This window comes from Sminthopsis crassicaudata, chromosome 4 (assembly GCF_048593235.1).
Source record: "Sminthopsis crassicaudata isolate SCR6 chromosome 4, ASM4859323v1, whole genome shotgun sequence".
NCBI lineage: Eukaryota > Metazoa > Chordata > Mammalia > Dasyuromorphia > Dasyuridae > Sminthopsis > Sminthopsis crassicaudata.
This window is the reverse complement of record NC_133620.1, coordinates 287,503,673-287,521,017: the sequence shown is the minus strand read 5'-3', so window position 1 is coordinate 287,521,017 and position 17,345 is coordinate 287,503,673. Positions and strand designations below refer to the sequence as shown.

General features: G+C 39.7%; 1 protein-coding gene across 3 annotated transcripts in view; it reads left to right on the top strand.

The window, feature by feature from the left end:
* Positions 1-1,272: 1,272 nt before the first annotated feature.
* PPARD (peroxisome proliferator activated receptor delta) overlaps positions 1,273-17,345 on the top strand; it is a 70,733-nt gene continuing 54,660 nt past the window's right edge. For 2 of the 3 annotated variants that reach the window (XM_074311182.1, XM_074311179.1), the window contains exons 1-2: positions 1,273-1,427; positions 10,718-10,801. The gene's annotated coding sequence lies outside the window, so the exon portion shown is untranslated. The remainder of the gene's footprint in view (positions 1,428-10,717; positions 10,802-17,345) is intronic. The other variant, XM_074311178.1, reaches the window with a different exon arrangement.

The window sequence follows — 17,345 nt, the reverse complement described above, 5'->3', positions numbered from 1 at the left end:
GGAGGTGATGGTTGTTAAGCTGTTGTCTGACTCTTCGTAACCTCATTGTTTGTTTTAGCTCAGATCATGCAATGACCATGACAGAATGAGGAGGTCTCATGGCAGGTTTGGGGTTCAGGGAGTCAGACAGAGCTCCCCGCAACCCCTTTGGATTCAGCTCAAGGATACAGAGTTAAATGCGTTCTAGTGGAGGGGCAGTCCCCTGTAAAGGAATTTACAGACCCGAAAACCTAGATTGATAAAAAGGTTTATTTTGGGGTTTGGAAGTAAGGGTAAAGTCTGGGTAAGGAAATAGGTGAAGGTAGATGAGAGGGCGCCCGTGGGCAGAGATCCTTGGTGCCAGGCAGGTGCTGGCACCTTTAGACCCTCTGCAAAGAGAGATCCAGGCTGGCTCTTTTATAACGGGGGGCTTTGGCTACAAGCTGGAACTCGTGGGTGGAGTCCCAGGTGGGCTCCGGCCGATTTCAGCCAGGGCTAGAATTTGAATTGAGTTCTTGGGGACTGAGGCAGAGAAGGGCGAGACTGTTTGTGGGGGGAGGGGGCCTTCCCCGAGGCAGAGTCCAAGGAGGTTTTCTCTCTGAGGAGTTCTCCGAGTTTGGGGTTCCCTCTTCAGGAAGAGCCGAGTTCAAGGACTTTGCCATTAAGTGTTATTCGATCTTGAGTGACTTCATTTACATCTTCTGCTACATTCCTCTCCGTCTCCCCAGTGTAGCGAAGCCTTCTCAACCAAGGCAACTTGCTTAGCGGGCGTCTGGCACATGATAAATGGCTAATAATCGTTTGTTGACTGACTAATTCTTTCCTCTTAAGGGTCAGACGACACTTCCCTCCCCCGGGGAGTCTAGACTTGCACAAGTCCAGGCCTCTGGATGCAAAAGGCCTGCTCCCATCTTGGGCCCCCCAAACCGGCCGGATTCCTACCAATCTGAAAAGAGTTAACTAAATAAAGATTCCAGCCCGCGCTGCAGCAGGTCACCTGTGCCCAAAACACCTTACCAGTCAGCCTCGCTCCCATTACCAGTCATGCCCGCCATTAGACACCAGGAGGCGCTGTAGCTAAGTCCAGAAGCCTCCGGCGCGCCTCGAAGCGGGCTGCCGGCCTCCAGAAGCAACAATTAACCAATGTCTATAGCGGGGGGTGGGACCAAGTGGGAAGGAGAGACTGGATTGGAGGAAGGCTGCGAGATGAAGGCGCCGCAGGGAGAACCCCGGCGGGAGGAGCATGGGCGGGGGCAGGAGGGTGCGTGATGACGTCACCATATGGGCGGGGCCTTTCGGGGCGGCGCAGCGTGTGACGCCTCCGCAGCTGTGCCGGGGTTAATGGGAAAAGTTTTGGCCGGACCGAGGATCCCGAGGAGTCCGGGAAGCGGCTGCGGAGGCGGAGATCTAGCTGGTGCCGGAGTTGGGGCGGGCGGCAGTCCGGGCAGGTAGGCCGAGGACGCTCAGGTCCCGAAGCGAGTTCGCCTGGAGGGGAAACGAGCACTGCCCGGGTGGGGGGGGCGCCGAGCGGGCGGGGGGCGGGTGCAGGCCGAGGAGTGCGAGGGGGAACGGTCCGAGCGCAAGGCGCCGGCCAGGCCCGTCTCTCCACTGTCCCCTTCCCTGCACTCCTCGGCCTGGTCCCCCTGCGTGACGTCTCCGTAGCCGCCGCCTCCTCCCCGTCAAGTTCCTCCCGTCTGTCCTGTCCCTCCTCCCCATCTCTCACCTCTCCTCCCGTACCCTCCCTCCTTCCCCTCCTCAGCCCTCCTCCTTCCTTCTTTTCGTCTCCTCTTTTCTCCGTCTCCATCTGTCCCACAGTTGTCACCTCCCGGTTCCTCCTTCCTTCCTCCTCATCTCTGCTGTCCCTGCGCTCTCCTCCCTCCCGTGCGCCTTCCGCCTCTTCTCCCTCCCTCCTCTAGCCCCTCTCTTCCACTCCCCTCCTTTTTTGCTCTCCATCTCTCCAATTCTCCCTCTTGCCCGTCTCTTCCCCTCCCCCTCTCTCCTTCCTTCCGTCTCCTCTCCCCTTCCCTTTTCTCCATCTTCACTTCTTCCCCTCCCCATCTCTTACTTTACCCTCCCGGCTCTTCTTCCTTCTTCCCCGTTCCTCTCATTACAGACCCCTCTCTTAGCCCCATCTCTCCATCCTACCCCCGTCTTTTTCTCCTTCTCCCTGCCCCATGCCCTTCTAGATCTCTTCCCCGTCCCCATCCTCTCCCCGTGTTTCTCCATCCCCTTCTTCCGAGCTCGGGTCAGGGCCGCTTGTCCGCCCTCTCCTCCGACCTGTTGTGCAGTCTCTCAGGGCCCCACAAATCCTGCACTGAACCCCCTCAAACTGAGGGGGCTGCGGAGACTGACTCCATTTTCTCCCCGCAGGTGCATCTCCTCCTCACCTTGTCTACTCCGTCAGTGTCACTGCTCCCTCCGAGTTACTCCCCTCCTGCCCTGTCCTTGTCAGTCTTCTTGTCCTTCTCCCTCTTCCATCACCTTGTCCCATGAAGAGCCCGTTTCGATCACTTTAGAGGCTTCATCTCTTGCTCCGGTTTCCCTTTGTTGTATTCTGTTTCTCCAATGGCTTTTTCCAGACTTTTCGTTTCCTATTCTCCATCGTTGGTTCTCTTTGTTCCTATGCTCTGTGTTCTTTTTTCAGTGAAGGTCCCCACCCTGATGTCTGTTACTTTCCCAGTCACCCCATTTCCCTTTGTGCTTCTCCTTAAAACTGTCAGCTTTTCCTACCCGCTGACCTGATCTGCTTCCCAGCTGTCTTCTGCAAGTCCTTGGCCTTGCCTTCTTTCCCAAGTCCTTGTTGTGCCACCTTGTTTTTTGGGCCCAGTTTGTCCTATCTTCTTCCTTACCCCCAGTTTTTCATTCAGTACAAACCCTTCCCATCCCCTTGCCCCCCTGGTGGAACTTTAGCACCACACTTTGTTTCCCCTTTTTCCTTAGGCGTTTTAAAGGCCTGTCTTGAGTGCCTGAAGAGCCAAACATGAGGAAGATAGGCTAGGAATGTGAATTTGAGGAGTGAAAGGGGGGAGGTAAACAGAGGCAGTGAATGCGGTATTCCAATTAGTAGGAAATTGTTTGTACTCTCAACTATAAAATTTCCCTCTTTATGGCCAATGACTTCCAGGAACCTTCAGGGAATGAAGAGCAGCTGAACTGGATGTGGGCCAAGGGTTGCCAGAGGCCTCCTCCAATTTTTTCCCTTCCAGGAAGAGAGACAGACAGATCAACTGAGAGAGGGAGGGAGAAGGGAGAGAGAGCGGAAGTATCTCTGTCTATCTGTCTGTCTCTGTGTGTATGTGTGGTGGCTGAGTAGGATCAAGATCCTTATTTTCCTTAATATTTTTCCATAATATCAACTGGCTCCAAGCTTGTCCTTGTTATCACTTAGCCTAAAAATTATTCTCCAATTCTGGTTTTAGAGCCAGATTTCTATTATATTTCTATAAGCTCTGGAATTTCCAGATATCTATCCTTTTAAGATAAGAGATAGTGGAGTAAAGTAGAGCTGTTATGGAGTCAGGAAGACCTGGATTCAAGTTCAGCCTTTGACACATATTAGTACTATGACCCTGAACAAACTACTAAACCTCTTACTGCTCCCCCAATCAGTTTACCCCTGAGATAGGCTTTCTCTACTTTCCTTTCCTGCCTCCAACCTCCTTTCTGGATTGCAAGTTCTAGATGATTTATTATATCTACATGGAGAGAGTTTCCACTCCTGAAATTCCCTGCAATATTGAAATCACAAGAGTTTTTAAAAATCAAAATCTTCCTCAATCTTTTGTGACTTAGCATTATTATCCTTTTTTTTCCAAAGTTATGACCCCATCTGTCTGTAAGATGAGTCCCATTTTCCCCACTTTCTGAGATGTAGACAGAAAACAAGGAGCCTAGAACTCTAGTTTCTTTCTTCATATTGTAGGGTGGCCCACAGGCACAGTTTTGTGGTCAACCTACCTCTCAGCAGTAGACCAAAAGCTTAAAGAGAACCATAGAACTCTACAACAGGAATGACCGCTTTTTTTTTTTTTTTTTTAATTAATTTTATAATTATAATTTTTTTGACAGTACATCTGCATGGGTAATTTTTTTACAGCATTATCCCTTGCACTCACTTCTTTTCCAAATTTTCCCCTTCCTCCCTCTACCTCCTCCCCTAGATGATAGGCAGTCCCATACATGTTAATGTGTTACAGTAATGTCCTGCATACTATATGTGTGTAAAACCAAATTTCTTGTTGCACAGTAAGAATTGATTCAGAAGGTAAAAGTAACCTGGGTAGAAAGACAAAAGTGCAAACAGTTTACACTCAATTCCCAGTGTTCTCTGGGTGTAGCTGATTCCGTCCATCATTGATCAATTGGAACTGGATTAGCTCTTCTCTATGTTGAAGATATCCACTTCCATCAGAATACATCTTCATACAGTATCGTTGTTGAAGTATGACCCCATTTTTAAAAGATCCCTAAGAGAAAAAAGATCTACCATTTTGGTAACTTGTCATTTAATTTTTCTGAAGGCATTTAGAGATTATTTATTGTGATCTTCTGGAGAAATTTTGATTTAGATAATATAAAACATCTTTTATTTAGGTCATGTATTTCTTGGCTTATGTTGGGAGATCCTAAAAGTTGACTATCTTTCTTTAATTTCAGAGCAAAACTGCTGTTCTTTTAGATTTCAGTTTTATGATCCTTTGGTTTTATAGAATTGTTTGATTTTTAATTTGTAGGCCGATTTGGATGTAGTTGGAAAATATAAGGGGAGTAAAATTCTCAAAGATTTGGAATCAGTTCCTAAGATTCAACTTCAGGAGCCTCACAAAGGGAAGGTAATTATAAGGAAAACTTATAACAGGTACCATGGTTCACAAGTGAACTTTAATGTCAAGAGATCAAAGAAGTCCTATTGGCAGAGATTGGATGGCTACTTATCTTTGATATTATCTGAGGCCCTTCCCACTTTGTGAGCTTGTAGAAATAGGATAGGAGGATCTTAAGGATCTTCCATTTCTCTGCCATACATATAAACCATAAAAGATGGAAAGGTCATCTTGTTTTTCTTTTAAAATATTTTCTTGATGCACCTTTTTTTCACATTATTGTCTTATCCCTGTGATCACTGGCCTTCTTATAATAAAGTCCAGCTGAAATGTATATTATGTTATTTTGCATTGATAAACCAACAACATAAATGCGAAGAGGCAGGAAATGGGCCTCATCAGTCCTCTGAAGTCTTTGCCCTTTTGGCTTTATAAAAAATATCCCTATGCCAGACCTAAAACTACATTATAAAGTAGCAATCAACAAAACCATTTGGTACTAGCTAGAAAATAGTGTGGTTGATCAGTGGAATAAATTAGGTACACAAAGACCCAATATTCAGTGACTATAGTAATCTATTATTTGATAAGCCTAAAGACTCCTGCTTCTAGAATAAGAACTCACTATTTGACACTATTGTTGGGAAAACTGGAAAATAGTATGACAAAAACTAAGCATAGATCAACATCTCACATCCTATACCAAAATAAAGTTGAAATGGGTTCATGATTTAGACATTAAAGGATGATACTATAATAAGCAATTTAGAAGAGTAAAGAATAGTTTATCAGATCTTTGGAGAAAGGAGGAATTTGTGCCAAAGAAAAAATAGAGAACGTTATAAAATGCAAAATGGATAATTTTGATTACATGAAAATTTTTGTACAAACAAATGCAACTGAGATTAGAGGGGAAGCATAAAGCTGGAAACAACTTTTACAGCCAGGGTTTCTGCTGAAAGGCCTCATTTACAAAATAGAAAACCGAGTCAAATGTATAGGAATACAAGTCATTTCCCAATTGATAAGTGGTCAAAGGATATGAACAGTTTTCAGATCAAGAAATTAAAGCCATCTCAAATCATATGCAAAGATACTCTAAATTATTATTGATTAGAAAAAAGCAAATTAAAACAACTCTGAGGTACCACTTCACTCCTATCAAATTAGCTAAGATGGCAAGAAAAGATGATAAATGTTGGAGGGAATCTAGGAAAATTGGGACACTAATGCAATTGTTAATGCAATTGGGAATTGATCCAGCCATTCTGGACAGCATTTTGAAACTATTCCAAAAGGACTATCAAACACTGCGTATTCTTTGATACAGCAGTGTCATTACTGGGTCTATGTTCTAAAGCAGTTCTCAAACTTTTTAAATAGGGGGCCAGTTCACTGTCCTTCAGACTGTTGGAGGGCTGGATACTCTGTCTCTGCCACCTCAGCCCAGTGCCAGAAGTGAGCATTGCTAACCCGAGCTTAAGTCAAACGTCACTTCCGTTCTGATTTTGCCATAACTGGGCAGGCCACATAAACATCCTCAGCGGGCTGCATATGGCCCGTGGGCCGTAGTTTGAAGACCCCTGTTCTAAAGAGATCATAAAAAAGGGAAAAGGACCCACATATGTAAAAATGTTTGCAGCAGCTCTCTTTGTGGTGAGAAGGAATTAGAAATTGAGTGGGTGCCCATCACTTGAGGAATGGTTGAATAAGTTGTGGTATATGAATAAAACGGAACATTATTGTTCTATAGGAAATAATGAGTAGGTTGATTTCAGAAGAGCCTGGAAAAACTTGCATGAACTGATGCTGAATGAAGTGAGCAGAACCAGGAGAACATTATACATAGTAACAGCAAGATTCTGGTGATTAACTTATTATAGACTTGGTTCTTCTCAGCAGTGCAATGATCCAAAATAATTCCAATGCAGTGATTCCAAAATTATAATGGGAAATGCCATCTGCATCCAGAGAAAAACTATATGGAGACTGGATATGGATTGAAGCATCTGATAATTCACTTTTTTGTGTGTGTTGTTTTTTTTCCTTTCTTGTGGTTTTACCCTTTTGGTCTGAATTTTCTTTCACAACATGACTAATATAAAAATGTGTTTAAAATGATTGTATAGCTATAGTCTTTATCAAATTGCTTGCTGTCTTGGGAAGGAGAGAGAGATAGGGAAGGATGGGAGAAACATTCAGAATTTGAAATCTTACAAAAATGATTGTTGGCGATTCTTTACATGTAATTTGGAGAACTTGTTGGGTTATTTTAGTCAGATTGTAGAAGCACTTTTAGTGGTCATCTCTGGTCCCTGATCTTGAAACAAGTTTTGATTTATATAGTGCAAGGCAGTTATTCTGACTTTGTTCATTAATCTCCCCGTTGTTTGCCAATTCTTTCATCTAATCAGACTATGGGAAATTTTGGAAGATTTAAAGCTTGTCTGATAATAATTCCAATTGAAAATTGACAGGCCAGTGATGATCCTGAGGCTGGCTTAGGCTCTGGCTGCTCCAGCCAAATGAATCTCTTTGCTCAAGTGAATAGTGATATACTATAATTCTAAGTCTAAGAACTAGTTTGTATTTGATAGTGTACTTCAAGGCTGTATTTTCTCAAAGGCCTTGGTTTGACAGGTACCTCACACTCTCCTAGATTAGGCCTATTGCTGATTTACTCATATTTATATCTTATATCTAGCCAAATGAACTTGACCTGGTTTATTGAGCTTTGTGTATGCCTTCTTAGCCTCTTCACTTTGGAAGATGTGGCATCTTCTCTTCCTGAATCCACTATTTGAGATCTCTTAGTAAGGTTTCCTGTCCAGTATTCTAGACATTCAAGGTTCTTCCCTGAGATCATCTAAATAATGTGCAAGTAGCACAGTTTTAATTGGGGGGGGGGGGGAACCTGTCAGGTGCTTTCATTTGGCATGATTTAGGCAAGAAGGCAGCTGTCCTTTTCTTTATGCAAGCAGTCCTTAGGGCTTGTTACAGATCCCAGCATGTTTTCAAGCACTGTAGGCCCCTGGGTCCCTTCCTCTTTTCTTCCCCATCTCCCCAAGCCAGAAGGAGTTGGGACCTGTCCCTTTCCCAGATTCCACATACTTGTGGAGGAGGAAGAAGATTATCTTGCTTACCTTCTTTTGACTCATGAGCTATTCTTTTATACCATCTGCTCTCCAGGGACTCTTCCTGCCAAGTCATAATACCCTGCTCCTCTGCCCAGAGCATGGAATCTCTTTATTGCCAACCTTGACATCTCCCAGTTGTCTGTTCCTTACATGTCATATAAAAATACTATAGATGAGGGACAATTTGGAAAAGAAAGTTTTGCAAGGATCAATGTTGAAAAATTACCCATGCGTATGTTTTGTCAATAAAAAGCTTTAATAAAAAAGAAAAGAAAAAAATACTATAGGTGATTGATGGCCATGGGATGTCATATAATGTCATTTAATCAGTCAGCAATCATTCATTAAGTACTTGCTAAAACTAAGGGAAAAAAGACAATCCTCCTAAGGATTTCTAGGAGCTTGCCTCAGGGTAGACCATAGTATGTCAGAGTCTGGGATGAATATCTAGTCTGAGAATAACATGAAATGAATTATTTCTCTAATTTCAGACATGTGAATCTTGCTTCATTGGCAGATGGCTCCCAGCTTTCATTTTGACAAGGATTTAGGATGTGACTTAGGATTTGTCTACAAGCAGTTTTGGAGTTATAGAATCAGATCTGACTTGGGATGTTAACATTTTGTAGGATTGTTATGTATTTGATGTCTCGTCTTTTATTTATTTATTTATTATTTTATTTTCCCCCCTAATTACATGTAGAAACAATTTTAACCTTTTTTTCCAATTTGAATTCTAAAATCTCTCTTCTCCCTCCCCGAGGAGACAAGGAATTTGACATAGGTTTTACATGTAGTCATATAAAACACATTTTCATGTAAGTCATATTGTAGAAGAAACCACCAAATCCTCACCCCCCACACACCCAAAAAAAGGCAAAAAACAAGAAAAATAAAGAAACTGTATCTTTTTTTTCCCCCCCCTGAGGCTGGGGTTAAGTGACTTGCCCAGGATCACACAGCTAGGAAGTGTTAAGTGTCTGAGACCAGATTTGAACTCCGTCCTCCTGAATTCAAGGCTGGTGCTCTATCCACTGTGCCACTTACCTAAACTATATCGCCAATCTGCATTCAGACTTCACCAGTTCTTTCTCTAGAGATGAATAGCATCTTTCCTCAGTCTTTCAGACTTGTCTTGGATTATTATGATACTGAAAATAATTGTTATTCACAGAAGATCATTATACAATATTTCTGTTACTGTGTACAGTGTTTTTCTGCTTCTGCTTATTTCACTTAGTACCAATTCATGTAAGTCTTTCCATGTTTTTCTGAGAGCATCTTGTTGGTCACTTCTTATAGCACAATAATATTCCATCGCAATCATATACAACATCTTGTTCAGCCAATTCCCTATTTGGTGAACATCTCAATTTCCAGTTCATTGCCACCATTATAAAAAAGCTGCTATAAATATTTTTATACATAAACGTCTTTTTCCTTTTTGTTTGTATTCCTCTTTGGAATACAGGCCTCGTAAAGGTATTGCTTGGTTAAAAAATACAAATAATTTTATAATCCTTTGTGCATGGTTCAAAATTGTTCTCCAGAATTTTTTTATTAAAGCTTTTTATTTTCAAAACATATGCATAGATAATTTTCAACATTCACCCTTGCAAAATCTTGCATTCCAAATTTTTTTCTCCCTCTTTTTCCTCCCACCACCTCCTTTAGATGGCAAGTAATCTAGTATATGTTAAACATGTGTATTTTTCCTATACATATTTCACAATTATCGTGCTGCACAAGAAAAATCAGATCAAAAAGGAAAAAAATGAAAAAGAAAACAAAATGCAAGCAAATTTTAACAAAAAAAGTTAAAATACTATAGTTGTGATCCATACTCAATCTGTATAAAACTTAACCTACAGTACATTATTATTTTAATTTTCCCAAGTCTTCATCATTTATCACTTTCCTTTTCTGTCATATTAGCCAATCTGCTAGGTATATAGTGGTACTTCAAAGCTGTTTAATTTGCATTTCTCTAATCAGTAGTGATTTAGACCATTTTTTCATAGTTCTATAAATAGTTTTGATTATTTTGTCTTGAAACTGTTCATATCTGATCATTTATCAATTGAGGAATGGCTCTTATTTCTATAAATTTGACTTTGTATTTGAGAAATGAGGTTTTTATCATAAAAAACTTGTACAAAATTTTTTTCACAGTAATGATTAGTATATATTTTCCCTCTAACCTGTTTTCTTGTTCATCATACTCTCTCCCCTTTCACCCTGTTCTTTCTCAAAAGTAGTTTACTTCTGACTTTTGCTCCCCATCTTTCCCTTCTTTGATCCTCTTCCCCTCCTACTTTCCTGAATGCTAAGGTAGATTACTACAATTAACCGAATGTGTATATTATTACCTCTTTGTGCCAGCTCTGATGGTAGTATAGTTCATGCTCTCTTCACATTCCCCACCCTCACTTCCCCCATTTTCTCCTCCACTGTAAAATCTCTTTTGGGTCTCTTTTATAGCAGTTGGTTTACTCCATTCTATCTCTCCCTTTCCCCCAGTGCATTCTTCCTTCTCACCCCTTAGTTTTGTTTTTTCAGATAATAGATACCTACTCTCGGTTCTTTACCTTGTCTCGCTTACTCCCAGGCCCTCTCCCTTACCCTCACTTCAACCTGGGCTTTTTCACTTCTTGTGAAGTATGTCACTTAAGAGTGAGAGAGATTTGCTGATTCCAACTAAAAGAGTGATGACATTTCAGGTCAAAGAAAGGGAGGAGCTAGCTTATGTTGTTATGCTCTGTGTATTTTGTTCTCCAGTTTTCTGTGGTGTGTTTCCCTTGCATGTGGCACTTTCAAGACTGTTGCTGCTCACTGACACATGAGGATGCATTCTTCAAAGAGGTAATCTAATTTTTGTAAACTTGGAATTTCCTATTCCTTCAGAGAACAATGTTAAAGGGTTTAGATAATATTCATATGGGGGAGCAGATCCCCAAATGACAAAACTCCTGGGTTGCTACTGTCTGCCATTGTTTCTGCACAAGTCCCTACACAGAATAGATGTTGTAAATACATAGCATGTATTTACATGTAAATACAAATAAGTACAAGTAAATACTTGTAGGATAAATAAATGACTGTCAGTGTCATTGCATTTTTGTGGGGAAAACCAAGGCTTCCTTTTTTTTTTTTTTCCCCCCAATATTTCTGCTTCCATGAGGATCTAAATGTCTGAGATTACCACATTTCCAGCTGCAAAATTGTTTCTTTCATCTTTGGGGGCTATTTCACTGTAAAGCAAATGGTTCTTTTAGCTTTCACTATTTCTTCTCATGTTTTGTGGCATAGTAAATGAGCTTTGGGTAGGTAATATTTGTTGCCCTTTTCTTTGTCTATGCACATACAGAGGATATGGCTGCTGCAACTAGTTCTAGCTGGGACAGCAAAACACAAGGCTGCTGTTTATGTTGTTTTGCTGTCAGAGTTATTGGTTGTTTCCCTAATGTGCTTCCTGTCTTCAAAGACTTCACTTTCCTTTCTGCTTTTCAGATTATTTCGATTTTCCTGTAGCCAAATAAGGTAGTGAGCCTAGTATGTCTGTTGGTTAGGATTAGGTCAGGAGAGAAGGAGAGGGAGATAAAAATTGTTTACAGAGCTTACAAAAAGACACAGCCAGGGGTTCATCTTGTTCTCTTATTTACACTAAGTCTTCATGAAAGGAAATTGGAGTTGTTGGGCTGGGATATGATTATGAGGAAGGGAAGAGGTCTTTGGGTTATTGAGACTCACTGAGAAGAATTGACTAATATATGTATATGGGATGAAGTTTCTCAAGATCTTTCTTTTGATCTTTCTTAAAGGACTGTTCAAGAATTGTTGCTATTTTAAATTTTTTTTCCATTGGAATTATCAGCTGGATAGTAATTTTTTATATTCTAAAAACGGCCCACTTAGCTCATCTTTCTGCTTCATGACCTTATTTCCATCTGAATGGATGAAAAACTCTAATCCTGGATTTTTTTGTAAAGAGAAGTAGTCCATTACATCTCTCAATCAGTTTTTCCAGTTGGTCTCAGAGAGGTGATCATCTTCCTCCCCATCTTCAAAATAACAAATAACTATTAAGCCTGAAACTGAGTTTGTCAGCCTTGCCCTGAGAGTTGTGCAATCTAGCTGGGAGATAGGATGTGCAAGTTAAAAGATAAAAACCAGCTGTGGCAGTCAAGGTAATAGAGTCCTGAGTTTAGTCACAAGGTCTGGGTTTGAATCATAGCTTGTGACATACTGCATGCATGACCTTGGACAAGTCACTTCCTCTCCCTGTCTCTTCTATAGATTGAAAGAATTAGATTGTTCTACAAACTCCAAGATCCTTTTTTTCCTCTGACTCCAATGAGTGGAATAACATATATTAAGTGTGACATAATCAGTACAGACAAAAAGTACTCAGAGGCGAGAGTAATCACTTGAGTTTCAAGTGATTGGGGGTAAGATGATACTTGAAGGAACAAAGGATACAACTTATAAAAATGAAAGTTTTTTTAAGGGAAAAAAGGTAAGATTCTGAATGTGTACAGTATGTATACGAAATGATGACTTCAAATTTATATTACTAATCTCTTTACACCACTACTACTACTGTGTAAACAGTGATTTGTTTTCATTAATATTGGAAGATGAAGTTAGAGAAATAGAATAAAAGAGACTTAATATATTTGGAGGAACTTCTTATTCTTTCTTTGGAATCTTAGACAGTCATGCATCTTTTTTATTTTTTTATTGAAGCTTTTTATTTTCAAAATATATGCAAGGATAATTTTTCACCATTGACCCTGGGCAAAGCCTTGTGTTCCAATTTCCCTTCCTTTTCCCCACCCCCTCTCCTAGATGGCAAGATTCCAATATATGTTAAACATGATAAAAAAAAAAAAAAAATATATATATATATATATATATATATATATGTAAATCCAATATAGGCATACATATTTATACAGTTATCTTGCTGCACAAGAAAAATCAGATCAAAAAGGGAAAGAATGAAAAAGAAAATAAAATTCAAACAAACAACAAAAAAAGAAGTGAAAATGCTACGTTGTGTTCCACACTAAGTTCCCACAGCCCTCTCTCTGGGTGTAGATGGCTTTCTTCATCACAAGATCATTGGAACTGGCCTCAATCATCTGTGTTGAGAAGTCACGTCTATCAGAATTGATCATAGTGTACAATGTACAGTGCTGTGTATTGTGCTCTCACTGATTCTGCTCATTTCACTTAGCATCAGTTCATATAAGTCTCTCCAGGCCTCTCTGAAATCATCCTGCTGATCTTTTCTTACAAGAACAATAGTATTTCATTCATAGTGTTCATATACCCTAACTTATTCAGCTACTCTTCAACTAATAGGCATCTACTCAGTTTCCATTTCCTAGCTGCTACAAATATTTTTGGACACATGGATCCTTTTCCCTTTGGGCATAGTTCCATATTGCTCTCCAGAATGATTGATCAGTTTAGAACTCCACAAAGGCGTGTTAGTGTCCCAGTTTTCCCATATTCCCTCCAACATTTATCATCATACTTTTCTATCATTTTAGCCAATCTGAGAGGTGTGTAATGGTGTCTCAGAGTTGTCTTAATTTGCATTTCTCTGATCAATAGTGACTTAGAGTACCTTTTCATACTAGAAATGGTTTTAATTTCTTCATCTTAAAATTATCTGTTCATATCCTTTGACCATTTATCAGTTGGAGAATGGCTTGATTTCTTATAAATTTAAGTCAATTCTCTGTATATTTTAGAAATGAGGCCTTTATATACCCTTAAATGTAAAAATGTTTTCCCAATTTATTGCTTTCCTTCTTATCTTGTCTGCCTTAGTTTTGTTTATACAAAGACTTTTTAACTTAATCAAAATTATCTATTTGGTGTTCAGTAATGAACTCCAGTTCTTTTTTGGTCACAAATTCCTTCCTTCTTCACAGATCTGAGAGATAAACTATCCTATGTTCTTCTAATTTGCTTATAATACCACTTTTTATGTCTAAATTGTGAACCCATTTTGACCTCATTTTATTTTTGATTGCTATAAATGACAAGGAGCTCAATCACCATCTCATGAAGTAGCCTTTTTCATTGAATGATTCTTAAGATCTTAAAAACTTCTTAGTAGAGTCTAGTGGAAAGACTTAGCATTAGAATGCCAGGATTCCAATCCCAGTTTTGCCATTGATTATCATTTGGGCATGCCACTTCACCTCTATTTCTTCATCTATGAAATGAGGATAATTCTTTTTTTTTCTTTCTTTTTTTTTTATTATAGCTTTTTATATACAAAACATATGCATGGGTAATTGTTCAACATTAACACTTGCAGAAACTCCTGTTTCAACTTCTCCCCTAGATAGCAGGTAGTCCCATACATGTTAAATACGTTAAAGCAGTGGTCCTCAAACTTTTTAAATAAGGGGCCAGTTCACTGTCCCTCAGATTATTGGAGGGCTGAACTATAGTAAAAACAAAAGCTCATACTCTGTCTCCGCCCCTCAGCCCATTTGCTATAACCGGGCAGACCGCATAAATGTCCTCTGCAGGCCATAGTTGAGAACCCCTGCGTTAAATGTTATATATGTTAAATACTATATATATATATATATATATATACACACACACACACACACACACACACACACACACACACACAGTTATCTTGCTGTACAAGAAAGAAGATTAGATTTAGAAATAAGGTAAAAATCACTTGAGAAGAAAAAACAAAAATGCAAGTAAACAATAACAGAAACAGTGGAAATGCTATGTTGTGGTTCTTACTCATTTCCCAGTGTTCTTTCTCTGGGTGTAGCTGGTTCTGTTCATTACTGATCAATTGGAACTGACTTGGATCCTCTCATTGTTGAAGAGAGCCATGTCCATCAGAATTGATCATCATATAATATTGTTGTTGAAGTGTATAATGATCTCCTGGTTCTTCTCACTTCATCAGTTCATGTATGTCTCTCCAACTATAAAGCCCTGTAGAAATGTAAACTCCTTTGGTTTTTGATATTAGTGATGCTGGCCAGCATGGGATTGTGAAGGCTGAAGAGTTCCAATGGGTAGAAATGGAAGGAGAGACTTTTTTTTTTTTTTTTTTAAACATGATCTAGCAATATTGGTGTGATGAAAGCTGAGTTGTCAGACAGTTACAGTAGTTTATGCAAAAAAAAAGATTTTAGGTGGAAATTTTTGAGGAAGGGAGACTAGTTAGGAAATTGAAGCATTTTAGTAAATCAGGTATGAGTAAGTTATTCCAGGTAGTTAATCTAAATGAATGAAGAAAAAAGTTTCCTATAGGCCCAGCACTTTTCTGAGAGCTAGAGATACAAACCAAAAAGCCAAGATATTTCATGTCCTCTGGTAGCTTACTTCTTAGGAAGGAAATACCATTCATAGATGGCCAGAAAAGGCTACCCTACTGGCATAAATCAGGCTTTTGTTTCATGGAGTCATTTGGGTAGGAGACTTCAGATTTTTATCCAATTGAACCAGCATATGAGCCAGAGTCATCTAAACTTCCAGCATGTTGTCATCAGACAGCTGCTTGAAGTCTTACTATAAGAACTCTGATCAGTTTAGTGATCAGATGTATCTTTAGGACTGACCTAAAGCACTCTTCTACCTCATTCCATATTTATCTGCCTCTCCCAGCAGATAGGCGTGGAATGAGGGATAAATTTGTATAGATAGCCATAGAAGTCATTTGAAAGTGACTTGATGTTTAAAAAGAAAACATCAATAAAACATTTGAAAAGAAAAGGCTTTCCTTCTCTGCCCGGTTTTATTTTTGACATTTTAAAGAATGTTTTCCTTATAGCAAGCCTTCTGCAACTTCCCTAGTTCTGCCCTTGAGGGTCAAGCTGAATTAATCTAATCTTTCATGTGATAGTTCTTCAGATCCTTGAAAACCACTATCTAGTCCTATTCCTCCCCCAGCCTCTCATTCCTAGGCTAAGCAGCCCCAGCTAAAGTATAGTAAATAGAAACACTAGAAAGTTGGATTGTTGGAAGGAACATGAGAATATAAGTTCAAGTTCTCTAGTGTGAGGATTTAACATAGAAAGATTGTCAGCCAGGCACTGAATTCATCGACATATGAAGGAAAGAGTCCTTGGGGCATAGAGAATAGTACTAGATTGGGTAATAAATTTGGATTGAATGAACCTCAAAAAAAGAGAGATCATTTATTGATGATGATAGACAGAGAGTCTGAACATAGCACTGAGGAGCAAAGAGTATACCAACTCCTAGCTGCATGATTATTGACTTGTGGGAGGGGGTATATGATACAAATGAAAGTACAATCAGTGCCAGAAAGGGGTGACAAGAGATGCTGACTCATCAGGAGGAAGCCTAGACTCTGTGAGTGTTAGAAGGTGGAAGAATAGAGAAAAGAAAATATTTAAGGTGGAATAAATTTGAATGGGCATAGGGTTCAGAAGGGTGGGCATAGTTTACCAGAGTGGCATTATGCTAACCATTGAAGATAAATTTCAAGCAGATTATCAGAGATTAGAGGGATGTTGTCATTGAGAAAGGCTTGTAATTAGACTGCTCGGGGGTCTTCTCTCAAAACCTAATCTGGTAGGTAATGATATTGAGTCCTGTGAAACCCAACATCCAGTAGTGTTGGTGAAAGTTCACTTTCACTTTCTTTCCTTTCTTTCTTATTGACCAGGCTCAACTCTTAACTCAGTGGGTTGACCTGGTTTCCTTCTGGGGCTCCTCAGGTAGCTGCTCCTGAAAGAAAAGGATTTGGGGAAAAAGACAAAAAGGTAAAAAGAAAAACTGGAAGAGAACGAGCCTTTGGTAGGAGTGATGAAAAAAATTGAGACCTAAGCTAGTTAGGTTTTCTTACCTACTGTTTGTTTTCTTGGACCAGGAGTACCTGGAGTTTCTAATTTTTGATCTTGGGAATTAAAATTAACTGGTTAACTACTATTCTTTGCTGTTCAATTTTCTTTCTTCTTAAACTGTGAATAATTATTTTCTGAAGGGGCAGCTTTCCTTAAAAGGATAAAGTATTCTCTGGAATAGTTGAAGATATCTTAGGATCATACATCTAGTGTGTGAAGAAACCTGAGAGGCCATTTAATTCAGTCTTTATGCAGATGAAAAAATTAATGCCGAGCTTTCATAACTTGAGTAACTTATGGTACCTTGCCCTAGCAATGTGAGAGGTGGGATTTCACAGTAGTTTCTCTGATCCTGGAATAGTTGGTCATCATTTGGGATTCGTGATCCTGTGTTAGCATAGCCTTCATTTAGATTTTGAATCCACATTTATATTCTAACACTATTTTACCTGGTTTCTTTGGAATTATTTATAAATCTCTACATCTTGTAAATTACCAAGGCCAGGAAATAGTATAAAGGTACACTATGAGTTATA